The following is a 7095-nucleotide window of genomic DNA, read 5'->3' on the forward strand; positions in this document are numbered from 1 at the left end:
GCCATACACTGAAGAGGAAGTACAGCTTTTAAAAGCTGAGCTGCAAAAGGACGACAAGGGGAAGAAGAAAGTAGATGAGTCTACTGAACCTCAAGAGAAAGACGGGCAAGCAAACAAAGGGAAAGCCAAGATGACTGAGGACAATCAGCCCTCCTTTACTGATGTACCCAGCCCGAAGAAGACGGAAATCATTGTGGAAGAGACCACAGTAGAGATGGACACGGCTGGTATGGAAAAGCCGGAGGCCGGGACCAAGGAAAAGGAGATAGATCCAATTCAGCAAAAGAAAAACGATTATGAGGATCTGGTAGCGATAGGGTACACTGAAGAAGAGGCCCTTGAGGCGGTTTATGGGATCACCCTACAAAAACGAGATGATCGGAGAGGGACAGAGGAAAATACAAAGAGTACAAAAGAAAGTGATGAAAAACTGGAAGAGCAGAACGTACTAGAAGAGCCGAAGCCAGTGGAGGTGGTGGCCAAAAAAGCTTTAGAGTTGACAGATGAAGATGAAAAAGACATGCACATGGTGCATGAACTGCTCAACAAGATCAAAGAAAGATCCAAGGCAAAGGAAGCGGAGATTGAGATAGCCAAACAAAGGGAAGCCGAGTTGCAGAGGAAATTAGAGGATGCTATGACTGAATCTGAAAGTCATAAAGCATCACTCTACGATGCGGAAAACGAGAGAGACAGCTTGATACTCCAGCTAGCTGAGGCCTCAAGAGAAGTAACAAGTGCACAGGAAGCAAGGGAGCGGATGGAAGACGACTTGGAGGCGGCTAAAGATGAGCTCATTGAGCTAAGGGAAAGAGTCGAGCTCCAAGAAAGAACAATCACTAGACTCAGGACTACCCCTAGAGCTAGCAGAGCAGGAACCGAACAAGAGGGAGCTCTTGTACCAGCTCTGGAAGACCAGGTCCGAAGCTTACAAAGAGAGCTAAGATTAGAGCAAGCGCAAAGGTTGCACATTGCGGAGGGATCATTGGCAGCAGAGGAGAGGCTCACTTTAGAAAATCAAACACTAAGAACAGAGAATGAGACCCTCCGCAAACAGCTCCAAGATCTACAAGAGCAACAAAGAAGAGAGACAGAGACACCACAAGAAGAATCAGGTGGAGCAGCCATAGAACTACCAGAAACTGGAGAGGCAACCACAATTGAAGATCCAGCCCCAGTTCACGAGGTGACCTCAACTTCAGGAATCTCTGAAGAAGAAGAACAAAGGCTCCATGACCAAATAGAAAAGTCAGCAGAGGAGAGTGCCAAGGCGGAAATGGAATGGGAGAGGAGACTCCTAATCTCCATTAGACTTCAGGGATTAGACACAAAAGTGCTCCATGAAGAGTGGATGCAACCCAGCCTGCCTTTCCCTTTGATGAAGTTTGAAGTGATAAAAACGAAAAAGAGAATAGAGGAGGAGCAGTATGTCGCTCTTTACGAAGGCGACATCACAAAAGAGGAACAATCAAAGAAGATTGTAGATTCGCAGCCTAGATGGAGGAAAGGTTGGCTGAACAAATACCCAGCCTATCTCATCTACGTGGTGGAGGCACCAAAGGAGATTCGGGAGAATGCAACCTTCTACCCGGTGCCAAGAGTCAGAAGCTGGAAAGAGCATGGCAGGATTGTAGAAAAGAAGCCAAATTGGCTTAATTACCCCAGGATGCCAGGACCAAAGGCAGGAGAGAGAATAGGTAAAGCCTACATGGTGAAAACCCTAACGGGCACCATCAAGCTCTTTACTGGCTCTCCTGACCTTTCGTGTCAGATGCTCAAGAAAATTTGCAGGACTCTCTTAGCTTGCATTGAAGTGTTCGCGCCAGATAAAGCCACGACCTCGAGTCTACTATCGACGGCCGACACAGTGACTGATATGATGTATGATCTTTCATTGCAGCCTTCTCCAAAAGTGTTGCACCTCCTATACCAGAGGATTATGTTTTTGCCTAGCTTCCACATGCAAACATTCGAAGAAGCTTTCTACACCGGATTTTTCACCCATGAAAGCAAAATATTCGGCCCAACCTTGACCATCGGCAACCTGCGATACGAATCACATTTGCAGATGCTCAAGACGACAGGACTTTATTGACCAAGCATAAAGGTCATGTCAGGGACGACATGAACGCGGAGGGGGGGAGTGTTGAGCCAGCAGAGGATCACACCCACATTTTTGCTCACACTCATCATTTTTGTAACCATTGATTGTAATAAATGTCTTTCCGACATTGATTTTGAATTGAGCCATTCATTAAGTAACAGGACTCAATTGAGTTTCTAGCTTGTAATCCCGAAGTAATTTCACTTGCTGATGTAATTAGTTAGAGATGTTCTCACCTCCAAGGCTGAGGTATATAAGCCAAAGTTTTGTAACCTAAGGGGATTCAGATTATTAATCAAAGTGAGTTTTTGAGCGCCGTGACTGTGTCTGAGAGAGAGTGAGAGAGAGAGAGAGAGTCTTATCTACTTGCTATGCGAGCTACGGAGCCGCCATTGGAGAAGCGACCCGCCATTGTGTTAGCAACGGCGAGAGCTACGCACTGATACCAAGAGTGCGCGCTATCGGCTTCTATGTGTGGTAAGTTCCTACGAGCTTCGGTGTGAGTTTTCTTCCAACTCGTGTGTCGGAATAGAGCGTGCAGCATATCTATAGAACCACGACGAGTAGAGCTAAACATTAGTACCATCGGGGTCAAGTTTCGATCACCTGAATTTTTCGGCCTGTCTTCATACGCGTTTACCGCACGGAGTGATTATAGGTTGATTTTGCAGTTCAAGTCTTTAGGGTGTTGTTCTTACCTAGTGCATAGACTTCCCCTTGAGTTTGAGATCGATTCAATGATTCTAGATCCTGTTTCGTATAGCATTCGTTCGTAGTACGGATTTCAGTCACTTGCGTATTTTAGAACTTAGATTTGATTTCCTTAGTAGTGATTGTCATTAGAAGGTCGAGTAGGTGATTTGACACCCACCTAGTTGTTTCCATGCGCCTGCGGGTCAAGCTTCGTCCTCGTCTGACAAATTCTGTTGTTGGTGGAGTTCTCGCTATTTAGCTTCCGCTAGCGGCGTAACCGCCTTAACACACAGGCTCTTTCGTTATTTTGTGCAGAATTTTTGTCCGTACCGTTTTTTGCATAACACGTGCCTTACAGTCTTCTATGGTTTGTGCTATATAGCACGTGTTGTTCCTGCTTCGTTTCTCCTCTTTTGGCAGTTTTCACATCAGGTGCAACGTTTATCATGGCTGACAACAACACAGATGTGTTCAAGATGTTTGTTGCTACTGAGGATAGATTGGATGGGGACAATTACCCTGTGTGGGTTTACATGATGCAACATGTTCTTGTGTCAAAGGGCGTTTGGAATATTGTGCAGGGCATTGATGTACGCCCTGGTTCTGAGGATGTAGGCGATGTTGAGGATGTTGCAGGTCTTGCTACACGGATTGCTGCTATAAGAGTTGTTTTGCCTACGATAGAACAAGCTCGTTGGGATGTAAAGGATGCGTAGGCTCATGCATTGATTGCGTTGTCTATGAAACGCACCATTACTCCTCACATTCGTTTAGTGAAATCTACAAAACAGGCTTGAGATATTCTGGCTGGTCTTTATGCAAGTCGCAGTGAGGCTAAAATTGCATTGCTACGTAAAGAGCTGGAGTCGAAGATTATGCATGAGGAAGATGATATGGACACTTTCCTTGCTGGTGTCAAGGATATCAATGAGCAACTTATTTCTGCAGGTGAACTCATTTCAAACAGTTCCCTTGTGCAGATTGTTCCTTACGAGAATTTTGCTAGTACTTAAAGACTTATGACCCAAGGAAATCCTGAAGTTATCAAGTTTGATGCATTGTGCACATTGTTGTTGCAAGAGTCACTTTCTAGAAAAAATAGGACTAGATAGCATGCAATTGAACAGGATTTTATTGCTTCTCAAAGAAAGGGTGGTAACATCAATGCAGCCACTCCTTATGGTTCTTTTGCGAGTGGAAAATCACCTGTTCCTAATGCTTCAGTTGGTAGCAATTTGTCTGGAAATTCTAGTGATAAGGGAAAAAAGAAGATGCATTGCCATTATTGTAAAGCTAATGATCACTTGATCAAGCAGTGTCCTAAGCTGAAGGCCAAAGAGGCTAAGAAGAAAGAGGTAGTTCCATTGCAAATGCTGGTGCCACTACAAATGCAGCCATTGTTGATTCTTTTGTGAAAGTAGACTGTGGTGCTGACGTTGATGCAGAATGGGCTTTTAGAGTAGAGCTCACTTACAATCCTGTTGTCCATGATGCATGCATGTTAGTTGTTACAGATTCACATGTGTGGTATTTCGACAGTGGTGCTACAAAGCACACTACCTCACATCGTGAATCGTTCACCTCTCTCAAGTCTGTCCCTCATGTAAATTCACCTCTCTCGAGTCTGTCCCTCATGGAAATTCAGTCACTTGTCCCAACAATGCCTCTTATCCGGTTCAGGGGGTTGGAAAGATTGTGCTTACTAGTGCCAATGGTAGTCCTTTCACACTTGTTGATGCACTTTATGTACCTGAAATGGCAGTCCTTTCACACTTGTTGATACACTTTATGTACCTGGGATCAAGAAGAATCTTTTGTCTGTATTTGCACTTGCTAGACTCGGACTTGTAGTCAAATTTGTGGATGACAAATGTAGAGTTCATGATCTCAGTTTTGGTGATGAAATTGTTGCGTTTGGCCTTTTGTGTCGTGGGCTGTATAAGCTCACTTTGTATGACAAGTGTGGACAAAATTTTGTAAATGCAGTTGCAGATTCAAGGATTGTTTCACATGCAAAACTGTGGCATGCACGTTTTGGGCATCTGAATTTTCTCAGTTTGCCGTGTTTGCGGAAATTTGAAGCACCTCTCTTTGCCGCCTCTTGAAGCACCTATCAAACATGTTTGTGAAGGCTATATTTTGCGTAAGATGTAGTGTTTGAAGTTTCCAAAGGATGGTTCAGTAAGGGCCACAAGCAGGTTGCAGCTTGTGCATAGTGATGTATGTGGGCCCATGCAAACGCAGTCCTTGGGCAATTACCTTTACTTTGTGACTTTCATTGATGATTACTCCAGGCATGCATCGGTATTTCCGCTTAAAGCAAAGTGTGAAGTTTTTATGTGCTTCAAGCAATTTCTGGCTATGGCTGAAAATGTCTCGAAATGTACTATGGGCACCCTCCATTCCGATCGAGGGGGGAAGTATATGTCTCATGAATTTAATGCATTTCTGGCTAGTCATGGGATAAAACACCAATGTACAGTGCCTTATACACCTCAGCAAAATGGTGTTGCTGAGAGGAAAAATAGGTCACTTACGGAAATGGCACGATGTATGGTCAAAAGTCAAGCTTTGCCACATTCTTTTTGGCTTGAGGCCATCATGTGTGCCACTTATGTACTTAACAGGTGTCCTACAAAAGCTTTGCAATCTATTACTCCATATGAAGCATGGCATGATAGAAAACCTTCTATTGAGCACATGCATGTTTTTGGCTGTTTGGCATCTGCTTTGGTGCCACAAACACAGCGGAGAAAATTGGATGATAAGGATGTCAAATGTATTTTTGTTGGTTATAGTGCTGAAAGCAAAGGTTACATGTTGTATGATCCGCAAACAAAGCGTATTTTGGTTTCACAGGATGTAGTGTTTGTGGAAGATTCTGTTCAGCCCTCGCTATCATGTACTAGAGGTAGTAATGTAAGCTCACATGATATTTATGACACTTTATTGCCTCTTTTCAGTGGTGGAAGTTCGAATGTAAATTTGAATGAGGCAAATGTATAGCCTATGGGGGTTTCCAAAAATGTTACAGATCAGCCTATTACTAATGCAGATGTACTTGATGAGGAAAGGACTGGAAAGCACACTAGAGTTATGCCAAAATGACCGGTGCATACATTGCGTGACAGTAAATTGGATGCGCCTTTGTCTAGTGGCACTCGTTTAGGCTCTGGCCATGCATCTTATGCATCAGAATGCTATGCTTTGGCTGTGTCTAGCTTACATGATGTCGAGGAACCTCTATCTTTTGATGAAGCACAAAATTCAGAAAATTGGATGGCTGCAATGTAATCAGAGTATGATGCACTTATAGAAAATGACACATGGACTTTATGTGATTTGCCTCCTGGTAAAAATGCCATTGGTACAAAGTGGGTTTACATGTTGAAACACAAGCCGGATGGTGAGATCGATTGCCATAAGGCTCGGCTTGTTGCAAAGGGTTATGCGCAACAAAAAGGCATAGATTACGAAAAGACTTTTGCTCCCACTTGTCGTATGACTACTGTTCGTTTTCTATGTGCATTAGCAGCTCATTCTGGTTGGGATGTACATCAATCAGACATTGTTACTGCTTTCTTGAATGGTGACATATTTGAGGAAGTTTATGTAATGCAGCCTCACGGTTTTGTCAAGAAAGGACAAGAGGACAAAGTGTGCAGATGTAAGAAGGCGTTGTACGGGTTGAAGCAATCTCCTCGTGCTTGGTATGAAAAAGATAACACTCATTTGGTCAAACGAGGCTATGTAAGTTTGGACTTGAGGATTGCAAACCTATTGCCACTCCCATGGAAATAGGTTTAAAATTGAGTCTTCGTGATGTTGGTGATCCTGCAGATGTCACTCTTTACCAAACTATTGTTGGATGCCTCATTTATGTATGCAACACGAGGCCATATATTCATTTTGCAGTCTCACAGGTCATCACATTTATGCATAGGCTAGGGTCTAAGCATTGGCAGGCTGTCAAGAGGATTTTCTGCTACCTTAGTGGCACTTTACATCTTGGCTTGTTTTATCCCAAAGGGAATCATTGCGGCCAGACTTACATGCTTTTTTGGACTCAGATTGGATTGGTTATTTTGACACGTGAGTGTCCACAAATGGTTTTTGTTTCATGCTTGGTAGTTCATGTATATCATGGTTGAGCAAGAAGCAACCTACTGTGGCCACTTCTAGTTGTGAGGCTGAGTACAGGGCAATCTTCACAGCTATGGTTGAGTGTGTATGGCTCAGACGCCTTATGGCTGATATGGGTGTTGGAGAGGACACTGCCAACACTATCTACACTGACA

This window comes from Adiantum capillus-veneris, chromosome 22 (genome assembly GCF_014529385.1).
Source record: "Adiantum capillus-veneris isolate H3 chromosome 22, ASM1452938v2, whole genome shotgun sequence".
Classification (NCBI taxonomy): domain Eukaryota; kingdom Viridiplantae; phylum Streptophyta; class Polypodiopsida; order Polypodiales; family Pteridaceae; genus Adiantum; species Adiantum capillus-veneris.